Source organism: Bradysia coprophila, chromosome IV (assembly GCF_014529535.1).
Source record: "Bradysia coprophila strain Holo2 chromosome IV, BU_Bcop_v1, whole genome shotgun sequence".
Lineage (NCBI taxonomy): Eukaryota > Metazoa > Arthropoda > Insecta > Diptera > Sciaridae > Bradysia > Bradysia coprophila.
The window spans coordinates 14,275,457-14,297,147 of record NC_050738.1 but is presented as its reverse complement, the minus strand read 5'-3'; the positions used below and the strand labels follow the sequence as shown (position 1 = coordinate 14,297,147).

At 32.9% G+C, this 21,691-nt stretch overlaps 1 protein-coding gene and 1 long non-coding RNA gene across 6 annotated transcripts in view; one reads left to right on the top strand and one right to left on the bottom strand.

Moving 5' to 3' along the window:
- LOC119066431 overlaps nt 1–21,691 on the bottom strand; it is a 90,266-nt gene that overhangs the window by 44,330 nt on the left and 24,245 nt on the right. The gene's annotated exons all lie outside the window — the stretch shown is intronic.
- LOC119066434 lies at nt 1,172–11,804 on the top strand. The gene is made up of 3 exons (XR_005085747.1): nt 1,172–1,182; nt 7,644–7,648; nt 11,769–11,804. It is a non-coding gene; the product is annotated as an uncharacterized LOC119066434 (long non-coding RNA).

Genomic DNA, 21,691 nt, shown 5'->3' with positions numbered 1-21,691 from the left:
TATGGCAATGCCATACTATGGCATACACACATGTGCGATAGAGAGTTTCGTATATTTATACATGAAAGAAAGAATCTCAACACGATACTGTATCCAAAACACCCACACATTATATACTTCAAGGACATTCATCAACTTGGAAATGAATAGAAAAATATCACATTTTGGGATTGTATACAATATTTTCTGGAGTGCCACCAAGAGGTACAGCCGAGTCATCCCGTTTGCTCAATCTCACAGTGTTTGTTAAAAGTTTGTTTATATAAAACCAATATAAAAGTGTATCCTGTAAAGTTTCCTCTATAGAATGTGTCTACTACACACACTCACATACAGATATGTACAGAATTTATTTACTCGACGCTACCGTTAACGTATGCTGCTATGTAAATTACTTCGAAATCAACTATTTCATGTATCCCCCAGTTATGGGTTGGGAATTACGGCGAACTTTACTTTTTTTTTAATTTAAGCACGTATTTTGTATCACCCAAAGAGAATATATATATAACGGTTTTTATGTTTTAAGCACAAAAAGGATGTTAATTGTGGTTGCTTTCACTGCGCTTTAGCATCAGTGGTGGTTCATGCACAGCACACAATACGAATGAGAAAATTCCCTTTTTTGTTGTTGTTGTTGTTCTATGGTTTACTTTTTGTTTGTTTGTTTGTTTCCATTTATTTTTCCGGTTTTGTGCTGAAAATGAGATTTTAAATAAATCATAATGTGAAGGGAGATGATGACAGATGAAATAGGATGGCAATAGTTGTGTATTTGCTTTTTTAATTGTATACCCATCAGCTTAATCACATTGAATTGTTTATGGTTCGTTTGAATAATAATTATTTTTAATGGAAAATTCGAATTGTGCAAACAGATAATCGTAACTTCAGTAAGGTTCCAAATTTTCATCTGTTATCGACATCGACGACAAAAAAGATCCCTGGCTAGAGTCTTCTTATATAGCGAAATGAACGATAATGGTTATTTGTTTACCAAGGGGAGAAAATAAGAAATTACAACCAGAGCGAAAACTTGCGGCGAGAGCGAAGCGTGGTGAGCAAATAATTTTTAATCCGTGCTTGGCATAAATCCACGAAACGAATAAATCAATCTGTTTCATCATTCTCATGTTCAAGCAGAAATGTATGTTGAAACTATTTGAAGTAAAAGATTTTGTAGTAAGCACTTCAAGTTGACTCTCCACACACCTTGGTATTTAAATTCAACTACACACTACAGTAGAAAAATATTTTGGCGGAAGTTTCCTCTATATTTGTATTCTTATTTCTACACTGCAATCGTTTATATAAGGGCTTGCCTCTTTTTGTTGGAAAAATAAAGAAAAACCAAAACACTGTATCTAGATCATCTAGATTGATCAAGTCCTATATATTATCCTGTCACATTCATCTGTTATCGATAACGACGACGAAAATAATGACAAGCTCTGGGTAATATGTTCGTTCATATTATAAAATGATGAAATGCAAGTTAAAAAAATTGAAGTACAAGATTTGAAATCAACAGATTTAAAATACTTTGATCAATGGAAGTAATAGACCTGATACTAACACTGGTCATATGCTTGCCGTTTGTAACAGGTTAAAGATGTAAAATAGTACACATAAACAGAGGACAGTAACTTAAAACTTCCTATTCATCTGAGGTAAGAGTTGTGGTATGTTTGTTTCTTCAAGGAATAAGCACCACAGTTTTTACAATTTTTCACATTTCTCATTTTTCTCCATCTTCATTATTTGTATTATTACTAATCTCAAGTCCACTCTGATTTCCACATTGTTTTTCTCGTTGCTAGCGCAGCGCTGTGCCTTAATTCAGAACTGTCCCGAAGTAGATATGAGTGTTTTTTAGGGTGGCGAGATGGGAAAAAGTCGAGTTTGGACCTAGGTTAGGACTAAGGCCGTACCTCGGACCTAATGATTTTATAATTGCTTTCGGTAGTGCTTTTGATGCTGATTCAAGAAATGTGAGTCAAAAATTTGTTTAATGCGTCGCTTGGCCGCTAGGTGGCTTCAAAGTCGGAATTTTTGATATGAAAAATCAAGGCTGTATACTTTGGGGACAAATTCAATTTTGGTGAATTTGTTTGTATGGAAAAGGTGTGTTCCCCGTTCCCGCGTATCTAATAAAATGGCAATCTGCGTGACCTGACCTACCCAAAGTAATTGCAAAGAAACCACAATCATCGTACGAAATGGACCGATCGACGCCGCTCATGTTTGGAACCAAAGAATCCAGCCACCAATCACATTGCAGCGACCGATAAGAACAAATCGAAATTACATTGACAGCGACTGTGATTAAGTTTATATAAATTTACAATTAAGTATCACCAAAAACTAGTACGCCTCAATAACAATTCATTTGTAAAGGTGTAGTATGCATTATGTAACAAAAGAAGTATCAAATTGATAAATTAAGGCGGTACACACAGTCTTGGACTGACATAGTGAGGTGAGTTACCATAGTGACTAAACTTTTACTTTGCCATCATTTCTCATTATATTCCTCATTAATAAATTCCAAGTTATAGACAATATCTATAATAATTACAACGGAAAGAGGTTGGACTGGTGAAGTTCGACCTACTCATGCTACGGTGTCATTGTAAACATTGATTAGGAATGTTTAACAGATGAGCCTGTCAGAGCTGTCTGCCGAATGAATTATACATCAGCTGTATATCAAACGACCTATCAACAGAAAAAAGTGTCTACGGATGTCCAAAGTCGTGAAATGTTTAGAAGTAAAACAATAAACCACATTCCAAAAGCTGTAAAATATATTGAATCCATGAATAAACCAACTCGCCGCAAATTCTCTTACACACGAAACATTGTAAGAGCACATGAAAAGTCCAAACAAACCATTTCGACTTGCCATGTGAAAAAAAAATCTCGTTTCATTTAGTAACATAATGCAAACTCAGTATATTTCTCACACCCGCCGATCTATTTCGAAGCACTCGACTCACTCAACCCATTTCCATTCACTAAATGAATACACCGTAATTACCTCATGAATATCAAAATAGCACTGAGTAATAAGCAGTGCAAGAAGGTATGAAAAAGCGATGCATTTCATTGCAAATCTATGTACCCTATTTCTGCTTAGATTGCATATTGAAGTGCACTTGTCTGATTTCGTATTCAATGTGGTAGATGTAAAGCTGCAGCACTTTAAATAATGAATATGTTGTGTTTTGTAGCAACTTAAAATAAAACTAGTCTATTACCTCTATGTTTGACTTTAATTATCATTCCTTTATTTTCGTTTGCACTTTAAAAACGAAAAGAAGAAGAAACATATATAGGCCTGAATGGCCAAAGAAGACTTTCGATTCAGTCGACAATGATCGTCATTCATCAACTAAAAGCATAAAATTAAAAGCTATTTTGTTCGTCGTAATGAAAACTATGTTTAACAACCATGATTGCAGGCTGTATAGCACTATGGAAGTGGAGATAAAGGGAAAAGAATTGAAGTCAAAGCATTCATGTAATAGATCATGCATTATGCAAACATGTAAAACGTCATCATTGCATAATATTTCGAATAAAAACTTATAATTAAAATTTTTATTAGGCAAATTATTGTAAAGACAATTACAGATATGCATATAACCATATTCTAAACAGGCGAGCATCATTATCTTGGAGTCTAATGAAAATATTTTGAATCTGTTACATCTTGCAATTATCCGCTTATGTCTGGGACAAAGTCTAATACTTCATTCGTTTCAATGTACATTTTGCTATGTATAGGAGAATGAGAAATTAAGAAGAAATGTAATAGAGTTTTGCCATATTTTAGTACATTCTGTCATAAAATTACTACTGTCACTGCGCTTATTTTCATGTGAACCAACTTCATATGGTGACATTTGTTCTGTAATGTCAAATGTGAAGTTGGTTCACATGAAAATAAGCCACAGATAATGAAGTACTATGAAAAAAATGTGGCGCCTCTACAGGCCAACCCACTTGTCCCATATAGCGACAACAGCTAAATCTCACCACTATTTTTTTTGTCGTTTATTGTTGATAACAGATATCAGATAATTTAAAAAAAAAATGTACCTGTGTAGCCCTTACTCATTACACTAGTTATAAAGTTACACTGAAAATGTAAATAAATTATTTTCGCGATTTCATAGTCAATCCCTTTGATCTTATTTGAGTATATTAAAATACCCAAATTAAATATTTAAAACTTTTGAATTAAAAGTGCGCATATTTAATTCGGGTTTTTGCTAATGTCAAGTATAAAGAAGTTAATAATCCAACTTCATCCACCTAGAACAGTTTTCTGTTTTCGTTTCTCTGTTTAATGTGCAAAAACTTGTCAATCAAAGCACTTACTAAGTAACGAACTTAGTGGCCGAGTGGCTATTTAAATGCGAAAAGGTGCGTAAGGTCCTATTTTGCTTCGTGTGTCATACACCAACTAGCTCGTATTTTGATTGTTTTCTGTAAAAAGAGTGTACATTCATAAAAAAGCTGAAAAATTCAGCTGGAGTGTAACAGCCTGACAGCGTAACACTCTAGTAACATCTCAAAATTGAACAGACTTCTTTAGGCCTGTAAGACCACTCGAGTAAGGATCCTCTGCTAAATACTCCCATTCTTACAGAGATACGTTGCATACATACCATGTTACAATATACGAGCAAAGATATTTGTAACGTGCTTTGATTGCTTTCAATATAAAAGTGTGTCTGTGAGGATCAGCTAGAGAATTCAACCTTATCAAAACTGCACATTACGAACTATTTACCACTGGAATTGCGCGTAACTAATCACGATAAAATTAGTAAAGGCACACAATTGTCAGCAAATCGAACTTACTTCTTGCTCTCCCAACTGTATCAGACAATTATTAAAATTATTAAACTTTGCCGGCAACTATTACCACATAAATTAATTGGCTATAATCCAGTCACAGTCTAGCCATGTGTATTGAATCAGCCAGCATAACATGTAAATTATTTAATTCGACAATGATGAGTGACAATTTTGCTTTGAGCACGGATATCTTCACCACTAATCTTTAACCGAATTCCATAATGCTTCAATGAAACAGGCAGTAATTGCATTATTATTGATATTATATCGAATACTTTGTTGAAAGAAGATTAAATTGATTATGAATATGATACGATTATCGATAATATCATTACGTTGGCATCAACCAATTATGCTGATTAATGCCAGTAATTGAATCAGTTTTGGAAGAATGCTAATCCGATTATGAATGGAATTTCGGACATATTTTGATAATAAATCATCGTTTCAAACCAACCGTTACGTGGACTTTTGGAGCTATACTTAAAGCAAATGCATTGCCTCAATCCGGTTGAACGAAAGTCCCTTTTCAAATGTGATAATTAGGTATTCTCCATAATTATATACGAATGTGAAATAGAAAATTATGTCTGTGGCGTTTGTACGTCCTTCTCCAGCTGGATAGCTCATTAAGCTCGTGTTCGGAACGATGTACAATTATCGGAAAATGTTAATCAAACAGCAACCGAATTTCTGCTGGATTCACTTGCATAAATTTGCAGTATTTGTGATTATAGCTCAATTATCTACGTAATTTCCGAATAGTTTATTGTGTTGACAATGTTTTGTTGATGTTGTTGACAGGCATTGAAATTTGCTGGGTCCTTTCGATGGGAGTTATAGAAATTTTGATGAGAAAAATCTAATGTTTGTGAACTTTGACTCTAAAAAAAATTTGAATAGTAACTCGTTTGACTTGTAGTCATTTGTGACACTACACAGTTCCAGAAGTTGTGGGAAATCTTCCTACATAAGATGAATGTTGAATGATTGCTTATAAACAAGTCAGCTCTGTAGCAACCGCACAGGTCACAAAATTAGGAGGTTCACATAGAGAACTGCCTTGTTTAAATGTTGGAAAATCTTTGAAAAAATACCAAGCAAATGAATGAATGAACGAAGCTTAAGTGAGGCTACGTGTGAAAGTACAGTAACTTGAAGATGGATCTATTGAAAGGGTTAGAGTTAGACAGGCTTTTAACAAACCACAAACTGACACATTGACTGGCTCGTCTTTGCTTCAATTATGTCACTTCACTTGAATAATTTGTCTACAAATGAAACGGTTGCCTATGCATTAAAGATGTGAAATTGTCTTGCGGGTTCAAGCTGTTCAAGCATGTTCGAAGCCTCATTTTACGATAATATGCTTGGTACATTATTTATGCATGTCATGACATGTGCACATGTACACTTGGTTTGTACATTCAACTTGTTAGGCGCTAACGCCGGAGTGGTACGCTTTCAGGTGGCTTTAGATTATTTGTTTGTTATTCATCTCATTCATATCAAAATTAATTTGATTAATGCGATCGGCTTTGAAGTTATCTATTTTAACTGACATTCACGACATCATATGAAAATTATAGCGAAAATAACGACGTTTATACGTTTGAACTCGTTTCCTATAACAAGATCCTTTCTCAAGTAATTCCTATAGTAATTGATATTCTTTACCATCCGTACCATTAGAAGTATGTCAGATTCATTGTTCCCAGCTCAAATTCACAATAATGTGCCACATATAAATTACGATGAATGAGAATTCTTCTTTGTTCAAAACTCTTCAAGATAATAATGTTGTAGCGTAATTTCGGACTTATGAAATAACCAAATATGCATAAGTACGATGTTGTTATTACCGAATGAAATTGCTAAAAAAAAATTACATGAGAAGCTCTTAGGGAAAAAGACATCAGCCAGAAAGGAAAGGGAAAAGATATCGTAAAATAAATTATACAAATAACTGCTATCAAAATTCGCATAACTTTTGAGCAAACAGCAATGAATCTTCTTTTATGTAATATGTTGTAATAATATGAAAATTGTTTTTTTTCCTCCAATGTTGACAATATGAAAATATGTTTGCACACTTAGAGGGTTTAGGTTACATTTGTAAAGATAGAAAGTGGATTGGATATATGTTAGAGAGGATATGAGTGTTCCCATTCTTACGAAGCTATCTGAAGTAATATTTTGTTTCGAGAGTGTGTTGTGATATACTTGACATAAAAAGAAAAAAAAACCCAACAGTCAACCGCCGCGGCGCTCTCGAACCGTTGTACATCGAAGGTTTAGGGATATGTTTTAATGTCGATCAAAAGATCTAAGCCAATATGTTTTGTGATGCATGAAAATATTTTTTTTAAATTTCCCTTTCTTGTTATTTTAAATCTCATGTTATCTAAAACGAGAGGTAAATTCTCTATTTTTTTTTTTTCATTCTACTTTTTGTTTGGTTCAACAAATTTTATTCAATTTGAATAATATAAATGGGTTGATGTTCGTAATATTGTTATTAATGCAAATACCGTCTCTTTTCGAAGAATTTATCTTGTTTTTTAATGTTTTGCAATTTCTTACAAATTACCTTTTTATGGGTCGGTAATACATACAATATTCACTTACACCAAAAACATGAACAACATTTTTTTGTCTTGTACATGTACATTTACAAGTCACTCATAGATATAACGATACCATTCGCTATACCAAAAGTAAAATGTTCTTCAGCAAACAATTTTATTAGATACCATTAGCAGTAAGCAATTAAGGCACTGTAATTTGAACGAAAAACAAATATTTTGATATTAAGTGGCTATAGAAATTCAGAAAAACTTTTAATGATGAGTATACAATATACATCGAGAATGTGGACTGAAATATCAGGCATTATATAGGTTATGACCTTGGTTTCCATCCAATGTACCATGTTTGTTTATCTTTTCCGAAATGTGTATAGATAAAATATTCCCATCATCATGGAAACAAATTTAAAGTTTGAAACAGAATCTAGTGAACTGTGTACATCGCAGATTTTGATTAATTTTTAAATTTTTAATTTAGTACAAATATTTAAAGTAAACTTTGTACGGTGAAGGAATCATAAGTGCCAACAATAAACCGCGAGCCTTTGTCCATATGTATTTTTATTTCAATGAACACATCAAACAAAATGTACATTGACATTGAAAAAGTGTTAAGTGGAATTTTTAATTTGATTTTAGGAAGGCGCTCCAATTTTCGAAAATTCTCGCGCTTGAAAGAAAAGTACCAATTTCGTGAGTTACTAACGTAAACGAAATAACAAATTGGAATGTTTTATTTGTTGACAGTTTGTTTTGATTGTGTTCATTTTGATTGTGTTCATTTTGATTGTGTTCATTTTGATTGTGATCACCGAGATAACCAAAAAACCAACACTAAGAAACAAAATATTCCTACCAGCTGACAAATAATATCCCATTTCGATTCTTTAGAGTTTCCGTACGTGAAAAAATATCTTTCGTCATGAGTTCGTCATGGCAATGATTTTTTTAATTAATTTCTATAAAAAAAATATAAAAAAAACTTTTCAATTTTTTTTAGGTAAATAGTGTTTTTATAACAAAAATAAACTTTTATTGAAAAAGGCTCTTCTTAGTAGACTAGACATGCGTTACCACATGATACGTACGTATGTATATGTACAGTGACACCATATTAAGATTACGTATTAACCTTCCCTAATATGATCCGTACTCGATTCCCGTGTCAGACAACTCCACTTGGAATTTTTCTAGTGATTATGTCGCATTTGTAATATTCTAAAGCTCACTCAAGCTTCATAACTTCCAACATTTAGGCGAGATATCTACTAAGCATCTACAATCGCTAAAACGTGGTCTGCATACGTTATTTTGCACCAGCTGGTCACATACAATTCCAAATGGGACCAGCTGGTGCAAAATAACGTATGCACACCAGTTTGTTTTAGCGATTGTAAGTTTCCTCAGAGAGTGTTTGCATACTTCGAGGCGTGGTTCGGAAGTCACGTTAGGCTGGTCGTGCAGACTGGACTTGTTATTGGCAGAAAAAGGCTGTCAAAGAGATCTCTAAACGAACGACCAAAACAAATTACCGGATTAGGAGAATTTGGCGACTACTTAAACCCGAAGACTGACTCATTTCTTGCCACTAACTTTAGTTATAATTTGCCCACAGGCCTACAGGTCAAAAACATAGCAAAACTTCAAATACAATCCTTGCGTGAAAAACATCACTTAATTTATTTTGAAGAATTTGTTTGGTGTTTTTTAACATCTGTGCAGAAGCATCCGTTTCAACCCTTTCTATTTCGTTGCATAAATTAATTTATTTCGTTGTCCGTATGTTGCGCTCACTTCTTCGATTTTTTCAGTAATGAGTCGTTTATGGTAACAAAAAAAAACCGAAATGGAGTTTTATTATTAATCCGTTCGCACTTTAACATAAATTAATCAGGACAGAGCGATAAACGTAATCAACTTAATTATACTCTCGACTTAAACATTTCGTAGTCACTGAATCGATTACCATTAATTACATTAATTAATTGCATCAATTTATTTGGTTACTTCCTCATTTGAATCAATTCGTTAAATTTTTGTATGTTTTTTGTAACATCACTATACAATTCTGTATATCGCGACTGGATTACATGTAAAGCTTTTATTCATTCTGACAACAACCTTTTCGAGACAACCTCTTTTGCCGTCAATTTAACTAACAGTATATCTCACTCAAATGAAAACCTGCAAAGCAAGTGGATTGTGATTTTCAAGTGTTTTCATTTAGCTATTACCTTAAACATAAAACAAGTTTGCATTACACACAGTTTACCTGTGTTGTAGAAAGTATATTTATTCCACTGTGCTATCTGTGTACTTTTAAACCAAACTAACCAGGGATTTATAATCTAGACTCTAGAGGTATATACGTTTCTATATTTGGAAATGGCGGTGTACAGGTACATATTTCGAATTCTTCCACCTAACATTCGATAAACTCGATTTGCTGAAACAACACACACACAAAAAGCTTCGCAAAAGCACGATTTTTGAACTTAATCCAAAAAAAGGGTAAAACCTCAAACCATACTGGGATTTCGAATGAAGCAAATGAAAAAAAAGGGAAAATAACACAATAATCTGAAAATGGAAAAGTGTTTTGTAAGCAAATGTTATGTGCGTATTGTTGTTACTATCGTTCATAATATCCACGACACGACGGTTTCAAATATGAAAGAGAAAAGATAGAGTGAAATGTGTGTAAGAGGTGTAAGAGGGTGAAAAGAGATGTGAAAATGGGAAAAATAAATTTTCTTTCTAAAGTATTTTAAATTTGCGTTTTTTTTAAATTATCAAATTTTGTAGGAAAAGCTTTTGCGTACGACTGTTATTTTTTTACAGAAAAGTCGTTTTTGTACCCATTAAGAGACCAGATTCGCAGGGAAACGTACGTTTGGAGTTTATTTGATTGTTCATGCCATAAATAAATCAATTCAGTAAAGTCTCGTTTTTAATTTAAACAAAACCCTCTTGACAAAGTAAATTTCGTTGTCTGGCATAAGCGCTGAAGATATTACAAAACTCGTGAGTTCTACGTTAACTTCCTACAATTTTATGCTTTAATGCTCGTTAACACAACCTTTTGCTTCTAACAACACTTCTAATTTCAATTCAGGCTATGGCTCTCCTTCTATTTTCTGTTCTCATTTCAGTGGAAATACCAATCTGCCTTTGCTAACTTTTTTTCTCCGAAATTGTGAAAATTTCAAGTGTTTAATTAGAAACCATCTGGAAAATTAATTTGGAATAAACGTTCAATGGATTTTATGTTTGTTTCATTAAACATAATTCTGTAGTGTTAGGCGATACTTTCATTTTTTTTTTTTAAATTAAAAATTTAATTACTTGACTTGTACATTGAAGCAGAGATTGTGAGTTGCTTTTGAGTTATCAAAGTTCTTTCAAACAATTAAATCACTGAAAATATTAATTATAATCCTCAATACATAATTGTATTCTTTGGCGGGTGGATCATGTACAAAGTCCTAAAGAAGAGATTAAATTTTTATGGAAATGGGTTAGTGACAACATCGACATAAATAAAACAATGAACACAACCTAGCTTTGGCTTTTGAAGTAATAGTAGATTACATTGGATGCTGCGAAGGTAGTTCATTACATGAGGTATCAACGAGCCGAACTCACAAGTGTGGCTAGGCAACAAGCTTTGGAAACGGTTATTTTGACAAGTGTAGAGTTTGCATATCCGAGCCGAAGGTATGCAACTAAACGAGTCAAAACAACCGTTTCCAAAGCTAGTTGCTTAAAACCACATGAGTGAGTTCGCGTGTTCACAAAATTGATTCCGAGTGGAATGAACTACCAAGCAGCATCCAATGTATGCTGTTTTATTGTCTATCCACCCGGAATATTGTTGTTACGAGTACATTTTCCCACCCAAGAACCTGACAGTTCAAAACAGAAAGTGTTCCAGGAGACAACTGGCAAATTCTTGAATATCAAAAGATTATTCTAAACTAATGTATAATTTCAACATTTCAATTTTGATACATCAATAAAAAATCTGTTGTTGCATTGACACGTTTATAAACGAATCTATTCGGCTGATTAAATCGGCTCACACTTCTTCATTACATTAATCCCGAAACCATCACCGGCAACTGGTGGTATTACAATAAATTTTGCAGTGAAGTGAAGTGATATACAAAAAAAATTGGTTCGAAATGCATTTAGAACTGATTTCATAAACATGCATTCAGAATACATTTCAAACTCATTTCAAAACAAACACTTTCACAAGAAATGAAATGACAACAATCGATACCCCAGTGAAAAAAATTGTGAAGTGAGATATCTCAAAGTCTAAATCTGTTGAAATCAGATATCTCAAGTCTCAAAATCTATTGTCTTTCAAAACTCAATGAGATTGAGATATCTGATTTCGACAGATTTAGACATTTGTGAGAACTTTTTTTTACTCGGGTATGTGTTCACTTCGATGTTGACATTTCATATTTTTTGTGGGGGATAATAGGTTTGTTCCAAGGCCATATGAATTGTCAAATTTCATCCATATAACCATAACCTCAATAATACCTCTGTGTAAATCGCGTAGGCGACGTTGGTCGATTTGTATGAAATATCACGTAAGCGACGTTGCTATGGATGAAATTGTCGTTGTTCGGGTTGTCAAAGTTCGTGTTTACAGTTACTTGGAACAAACCTATAAAAGTAAAAGTGTTTTTGAAAATAAGTGGAAAATGCAAATATTAAAATTGTTTGGCCATTGGTGTTTGTCGAAGTTGAAAAAATTGAAATTATGGCTATAGACAAAATAACCGTCACTTTTATTTTTGTGTTTTTTATTTTATTTTTTCGAAAATTTTTGATGAATTTGCTAGATTGGTGTGCACTTAATTCAAGTGTCAAAGTTTGTGATATCAAAACTACAATACCGTCGCGAGTATTGTTTCGATTTCAGTGCTAAAGAATATTTCATGTGATACATTTTTGCTGATAAGTAATGAAAATCTCCTGGTATGTAATGAATTTTCATATGAATATTCCTTCACTTGTGATGTAATAAAAAAGTACCCACATGTAACGACCGCTTTCCGCGGGTAGGCAATAAAAGATTTTTCATCAAATAACGGAAATTAGTTTAAACTATAGAAGTAACAGATTTAATGATTAATTCAGTATACACTCGTATAAGAAATATAAAATTTAAATTTACATATGATAGTCAATGATAGCCAACTTGAAAGAAGATTAGCCCGAATATCGATGCCCGAGCATCGCAATTAGATGAACAAGCTAAACTTACCAGACTATCTTAGAGGAGAGCTGTTCATTAATTTATTATTCCATTGTAATGCACCTCTGTTCGATTTTGTCGAATATTTCTTTTTATATTAGATATCATATGCCAATATACTCATACAATATTTCTATTTTTTATTCAACGGCACTGCTGGTGTCAGGCCTAAAAGTTTTCGGGCGAAATGATAAAAATTCCCTTTTCTTACCGAAAAGTTTTAATTGCAAAAGACATTATACACGAGGGCAAAGTCTTCCTTCGAAAAAAAAATTAAATTTCCAAAGTCATTTAATATTAACGAAAATATCTAATGGGGCACACTCTGCCGATCGGAATGTATTGGGTTTACCCAATTATAATCCATTTATGTTATACAATATCCACATTCTTCTTTCTTGTAAATTCTCCCATTTTTTGCTGTACTCGTAAATTAAAATTTTCGATGCTAAAAATCGATTTAAATTTATCATTTCATTAAGCCTGGAGCGCCTGGAGAACTTGCTTCAATATTTTCGATTTTAAGGAAGAAAATGACGGATTTCCACATAACAGTTTTTCTATGTTAATTCATGGAAGCCAATTCATGGAAATTTGACGAAATGGCAAACCAATGTTCACGCTACTTATGATCCGAACAGAATTGAAAATGAAATGTTTTTTCGTCAGAAAATGTTTTAGTTTGATCGAACAGGTGAAAAGGAGTTCGAATGATGGAAGGGTGACGTTAATATATACTGAAGAAAATATATATTTATACGTTGGAAAAAATAATAGAAACAATATTTTCTCTATATGCTAAGCAGGACTTGGTGTCTTTAGCCTATCTTGCTCATAAATTAAAGAAAAGTTCACTGTGTGCGGGTCGTTCGAAATTATTAAAATTTGATTTGTGTACCTAATTGTCATAAAAAAGTGGTAATTGTAATTATCGATTTGAATTCTATTGAATTGTCCACATCACAGCGAATCTGAACTTTTTTTAATAACACCCGGAAATTGCTTTTTCAACAATCGATCTAACTTTTCCAAATACATTGTTGGTACGGCTATTTAGTGTATGTACGTAATATGGATGGATATGGATGGATGCAATTCCCACATACATTCACCCATCAAAAACCCAAAATTCAATCAATTTGAATTTTCATTTTTTTTTATCTCCTTTTTGATAGGGTCGACTTTACTGTGGATGTGGATAACTACCCTTTAAATAAAGACTGCTGAGCTCATCATTTGTATAAAAAGGGATTCGCTCGTGTAACACAAAATAAAATAAAAAATGTGTTCCGTAAATATCATTTCTTTTATCAAAATATAAAGCCGTTTTATGTGTGCTTTTGTGCCCCAAAATGATATTACACCAAAGATAATTTGACTAATTGTGCCGTAAAGAATTTTGTTTTTCACTTTAGTCATTTTTTACGTTTTTTACAGTAAAATGTTTTACGCTTTTTTTTGTGTTCCGTTCATTTGTGTAATCTGTTAAAATGGCGGTGTAATTTTTGGTTTTATAGTCTGTGCAAGGGATAGTATGTACAATCTCATCAGATATTACCACACATAGTGGTCTAAAAACATTAAATAGTTAATTGTTTCTAAAATGTCCAAGCACGTGCACTAGTACGAGAAGTTTCATATGTAGTCGTGACCTTCTGCAGAAAAGTTTTCTTTTTCAGAAATTGTCTACGAAAATTCATTGAGATTCATTGGGTCGATGAGGTTTTAATAGAAGTTTTCACTATTTATGGACGTCAGATTATGCAGTAAAAGACGCTCCACTAGATGTCCTCTGTTATTCAAAGTGAAGAGTCTTCACTGAAGCCCCTAATATGTTCTCACAATGGTCAATAATTGTTTAACTAATGAAGTAGTAGATTTTGTATCAAAGTATTAACATCACTTAGACCAAACGAAGTAGTAAATTCAACAATAATTATATTGACGACACATCCTCGCTGTCTGCATAAACTTTTATAGAAATTCAAATAAATTTTGTAACAAATATGTTTTGTTGATGAAAATGATTTCGAATCGTCACTCAACCACCCTTATCCTTGCAAAGATTCGTTCACAATAAATATAAAAACTTTATAAATCTGGTTTTCAAAGTGATAATCAAATTTCAGCTAAATAATCGTCAATTTCCCGTCATTCTTCTGTCTATATTTTTTTATTGTTCAACAATAATTGATCATAAAACACTTCTGTTATGACGTGAAATTTCCAAACGAAACTTCGTCTTATTTTTTTTTCCACACTCTGCAATTATAATTTAACTTTGAAAAGTTGACGAAGAAAGAAGAAGAATTCGGAAATCGGAATTCTTTTTCGGAACAGCAAAAAAATGGCAAACTTTTAATTGGCATGAGCTTAATGTATTGTATATATGTGTTCGTGAGTACTTATTCTTGGGTTTTCTTCCTTTTTTTCAGCTGAATGGGGAAAAAGACAAAAATTAAACTTGGAAAATTTGTTATGTAATTCATTTTCGTAATTTTATTGGAGTGTACCTATTGTTTTAAAGAAAATTGTGTTCTACTTGTTATGACGAAAGTTAAATAAAGTTTAATGGACGAGTGCATCGTATTGATTAAGCTGATGTTCTTTTCACAGAAGTTTTCTGAAACATTTATATTGCTCAAAGACTCAAAGAGAGTTTCTAATCTTCTAAAATATTTGTGAACATTTTCAACTTTATTTACTTCAATTAGATGTATTCTGACGCTACACCATTTGAGAGCCCGTGGAAATACCATATGTACTTCACGGTACAGTTTCGTTCCGGTTCAAGAAAGATAAATTATGATGTCCTTAGAACTTCAGATGATACATCGTGTGTGTACATGTACAACCAACGTATAATACGGCTTAGCAAAAGAACATGTACTATGACAGAATTAGTACTATATATCTAGACTTGTGGTTTTCACAAGTAAATATGAAATTTTGAACTTATATTTAACGAAACCGAAAAAAAAAATCCTAAATTTATGAAGTGTTATTTACTTGAGCGGTTAATTTATTATGTGGGATAGAAAAACACCGAAAACAATTTAACACGCAAAGGCGAAGGGTACATAAACTGTGCTTTTACTTATGCCATTGAATATGAAAGCACTTTACGAATAATTTTACAGGCAGGCAGACACGATCGCTGAGTACATCAACATATAATTTAAATGTAAAGAGGAAAATGGAATATCACTACGAAATTGTCTGGGTTGGTTAAAGAGAGAGCTACAAGCACAAAACATTCGATCAAAACACTGGCAAATAAAATATCGCTTTTATTTATACAATTTACGTTGATTTCGTTTTACACGTACACAGCATAACTTATTTACCATTTATTCGAATCCAAATGACTGTTAAAGGAAAATGTGTTTTCGTTTCGTGTATACCATTGTTAGGTGCGAATCATTTTGTATGTTTCAAAATTTACCCGTAGCTGGGAATGGGAAAAACATGTTTCGAGGGTTTTTGTGTTTTCCGTTCAAAGAAACTGAGACAAAGAAATTGGATAAGAATTCGAATTCGAATAAGCCTTTTAAAAATGTACCTGTAGCTCTAGGGCTCGCCATATTTTCCTTGTGATTTCTATTCGAGGCGTGTGTTCCAACAATTTCTTTGCAAAAAAAAAATTATTGAGAAAATAAGTCAAGGCTATAGACAAACGTTGACATGATTCGGATTTATGGGTCTGAAGTTCAGACTCTGAACAATCTGACTACTATTTGTTAACTCAATTGAAATTTTTGTGCGAAGTGTCGGATTATCATCCGATTAATTATAGAGTCGACAATTGTCACTACGCAAACATCTTCCTTCGACCATTTTGACCAGCCCTGATATCCTTCATTCATGATTCTTCTAAATATCTTCAACTTGCCCTCCGAGTTGTGTCGCACTTCTTAGACTAGATGCGATTAAATGGTATAGGATTTAATGGGAGCAGTAATGGGAGCAGTCTCTACTGGCTGCTGCACTTTAATTTAGTAAACGGGCACAAACAATTTAGTCCAAGAGGTCTGACACCTCTTGGTATCCACCGTAAAATAAAGATTAACTGCGACAATCGCAAATAATATCCTCACGAAAAACGAAACACACGAAATGAGCTTTAATACTAAGCAAGAATACACCGGGACGAGATTTTGCAAAACTTTAAAAAATGACTGAAGAAGCAGTTAGGTGTAGTGGTATAGGTACTTAGCTACTGAACTGAACCAAGAGAATAAAATTGTTAATTGGGTCAATTGGGTTTCTTTTGTGAATTAACACAATTTCTATTGAAATATATTTTACCATAAAATTTTATGGAAGCAAGTTAATCATTGTTGCTATTGTGTCCATTACAATTTGGGAAAGATATACGTGGTACACAACAAGCGTATCGCCATATAATCATCTTTTGTTGAAAGTATCGCCTAGTGTTTGATGCAAGATGTTGTCATTTTGTGTTAACACTCGTTTTGCTATTGTGCCGTTATACACAATAGATGAATAGTTGTTTCGACAATTTTCTAGAGGACGGAGAAATCTAATTTGCAACCATCCATGCCCGGATTTTTATATGCAGGTCGGGCCGATCATGCAGTCAGTTCGGCCCTGAAACCACCTGAAGATGTAACACCAATGTATTAATTAAATTACAACTCCACGTGTTCCGTGAACAACGTATATCGTCCGTTATTGCTATAGTTATAGTATTATACATCCTAGCAAGAAACAAGAACGCGTGAGGTTATTCACATCAGATTCGTTACGATTATATGCCGAACATCTTCTTTCGGTCGGAATAAGTTTAAAAAAAACTGCATTATTGTAACATAAGTATAGCTGATACATATAAGCAAAGGATGTCTGGCAAGGAAACTAATTAAGATTTAAACTGGTTCATGCACCCACTATACGTGGTTCCACCCACATAACTTATATTGAGAAGAATGTGGAAACATAAATAACTGAAGAGAATGTTATAGTAGATTTGGCCTGTGTGTGTGTGTTTTTTATCTTCAATATATTATCGAGATTTTTCGTTGGTATTTTACAATTTAGAACTCGTAAATTATTATCATGTTTTGGAAGCGTGAACGAAAGCGAACAGCAAACTTTATCAAAGAATTCATTAATTACATTTTCATTGACAATGCCTCTGGACTTTAAAAAACATTGATAGCTGAAACTGTTTACCTTAAACTTTACTCTTGAAAATAAGAATGGGTCGACCTACTTCTGACCTGGTTTAGTGGATCACGTAGTAATTCACTGATGGACTTTCGTTTGAACCATTTTCAACTATCAACTGTCTATTGACAAATTTCGACAACAAATCAAATTAAAACTACCAACGAAACTGTCCAAAACTCTATCATGCTGCAGACAGTTTTCCTGGAATAGTTCGTGGACTGATGTTTTTTCATTTTCGCTCAGTATGTGATTTTTATAAAGAATTATATCGGCTTGTTCACTAAGAAAAATTCGTTTTCAGGTTGTTTGAATACACATTTATGGCAAGTGTATCACTAGTCAAATTATGGATCTAAATTGTTCTTCAGTATTATGACGTGCACAGATTCTTACAACCAATATTCACCAGCGTTACAATAGTACCACTCTTTTAGTTCCACTTTTTTCCGTAAAAAAGAAAAAGTGGAACTATTGGAACACTGAATATATGCAACGTTACAATAGTTCCACTTGTATAAGGAAAGTGGAACTAAAGAAGTGAAACTATTGTAACGCTGCATATATGCGGCGTGAAGAAAGATCCACTTTTTCCTTTTACGAAAAAAGTGGAACTAAAAGAGTGGTACTATTGTAACGCTGGTCCAATATTCGTCATAAAATTCTTTTTCGACAACAAGAAGTTTATTCAAAAATTCGACTGTAATTACGTCACTGGCATCTTTTATCGGCAGCTCCAATTACATAATCCGTAAAATCAGTTAGTCATCTGTTATCGATTATTGATTAGCAACGATAACAGCAAATAATAAACTTTATCGTATTCGAGCTCATATATAATAGCAAGATGTAAGTTACATTAAAACATTGAAGAAACAGATTGTACATCAATCTGTTGAAAATACTTAGATCAAACGAAGTAACAGATTGTAAAACTTGTAACAAAAAGTTGATTAATAAAAAAACAGATTTGTTAACATTATTGGCGATGTACTTGCCGTTTGTCGAAGGTTAATTCTTTTTAAGTAGATGCATAGCATATTTTTGGGAAAATCAGTAAAAATATGCAGGACAATTTAGGGAATTATATGGTAAAATGTTTTCCCAAAAATAGTTACTATGTAGATTTCAGAATAAACGATTTCGGACAAAATTCCAGCATAGTATTTCGGTTCACTTGATAAATGATAGGTTGTAAATGATTACACACAAAACTTCCTTAACAAATGAATATCTAGATTTTCATTTTAATTTTTGATTCTTAAGCGCGTGCCTAACTAAAATTCAAAAAGTAAAAATCTAGATTTTCATTTGTTCATCGAAATTCTTATGAAACAACTACCAAATTAGAAAACATGTGGAATTTCATTTTACTCTCCGTACGCTGATTAAATTAGCTCACAAAAAACTCATATAACAGTTTCGGAAAACTAGTTAGACCTTCGAACATGTTCTGGGGATCTACTACGAACGACTTCGATCAGAGATTATCAATAGCGAATTATTCATAATAAAAAAAAATGTAAAAAATGAATGGACTTGCGTTGTGTGTATAACCTCAAGCTCATCGGAACGCTAAAAAGTAAGAAAACTCTATATTTATCCAGTCTTCCCGTCATTCGTGTCGCTAAAAATGTTCCATAAATTTACTCGCTATTCGATGATGACATGATATTTTCAACGTTATAAAATATTTTATGCAAATTAGTAGTAGATACCGATAGAGCCGGATATAAAACCAGTGCTCTATGGTTGCAACATTCCGTATCCTATATATTATAGAAAATATTTGCATACTTAATAGATAAACGACATGTATTCACACATTATGCAGGAGAAAGAAAAAAAAACATACAAAGTTGTCGAAAAATATGTCATCAATGAATATGTATGTGTATTAACCCCTTGTGAATATAAATTTTTTATTGGAAACTATAATATAATGCGCACATATGATAAAATGTAGCAAGCTTTACCGGATTCGGATGACGGTATAAATGTTGAATTTCTAGAGCACACTCTACGTAACACAGTAGAAAACAACAGCTTTAAGCACAGAGATTTAAGATAAATTTTATTCACCAACCATCCGAACTTTAATCTCTACATAATATATAGAGCACCAGTGACTGAGAGAGAGAACATAGAGTCAATTGAACCGAAAAACCGAATAACGTTGTCAATACACTAAACTTACATGGTTATTATTTACTAACATCAACATTACAATATTACACAGATAGATACCGCTTTATGTTGTCTGTATAAGCTGAATTGCAAATTTTTGCCTAGTTTTCTCGTTATACATCTACAGAACACAACAGGCCATAATGCAAAATTTATATGTTATCGCTAAATCAGCATCATCAGAAGTTTTTGTTCGAAGTCGAAACCCATAAGTAAAGTAATGGAAAAGAAAAGGAGAATATATCTTCATTCTTTATGTAAACCGTTTCAAACAGTTTTTGAGATCAAGGATAACGTCTTACCAAGTACACTTCCATGAATATGGAACAATTTTAGTTGACTCATGTCTTCTGTATGCCAAATATATACCCATACACAATGTGTATAGACCAATAGTATTGTCGAAATTGAGTTGACATTCGATGTTTTTAGATTGTATGATATACGTTTTGTATAAATGTATGACTATACACGAAATGGAAATCATGTTTTATTCAGGTCCTTCAGAATGATGACGAGACAATACGGTTCTTGTTTTTATTATATGAAAAAGGCTCAAAAGGTTTCAACAAAATCTTGATTTCACAATTTTACTGTGTTAAACATTGATATTTTCAAAACAGTTAAGTAATTGAAAAACGAATATCGTACCAACTACGATGTCAGTCGCTCAAAAATCGAAGAACCTTTGATCATAAATCAGATTTATGAATTTAAAAAAATGCGAAAGTCAATCAAACTGCTGTCACTAACAACTATTGAAGTAAAGCACAAAGAGCTGACATAAACTGACATCTAAAACCAAAATATCTCACAGATTCATAAAATTACCGCTTGGAAATTCTGTACACGAAAAAACGGAAGACCGTGACAATGCGTGTACATCAATGGTTTAACCTTACACCGTTGGTCTTACTCGTTTGCACCAGTAAAATTATCGCATTTATTACTTCTTTTGATCAAACAACATTCTAGACAGTGCAGTGATGCGAAATCGTTTACTTCATTTCTTTTAATATGCATTTTGCTATTTAGGAATTCACATTTGTCATAGTTGGTCATTTATTTTTGTCTTCGTTGTTGATAAGATATGGTCGAAATATTAGACGGTTATAGTCTAAGGTGTCCCTTAACAAAAATTACGTTTTTCTGAAGGTTACCCAAAAAATGACTTCTGATCCGAGTGCTAGGACCTAAAAGGAGTTCAAAACCGCTTTGCACAGGATTCAACTAGATCCTTTCCTATAGCTAACCTGCGAAAAAAGCGACATTTTCCATACATTTTCACGATTCTTTTGAAAATGAAGAAACAGAACTACTGCGTACCGGCGTTTTTTTTATCGATAAACCACGTTATTCTTTGCAAAAAATTGTTCTGCGGCATATCTCTAAAAATTTTAAGTTTTAATAAAGCTAATTCGATGTACTAAATTGCACTAAAAATACACCTAAAGTGGCTTGGTAAAAAAATTAAAATTTTTTAAAAACATGCTGTAGAACAATTTTTTGCTCTGAATAACGTCGTTTAGCGATAAAAATAAAGAAAGCCGGTGTGCAGCAGTTCTGTTTCATCATTTTC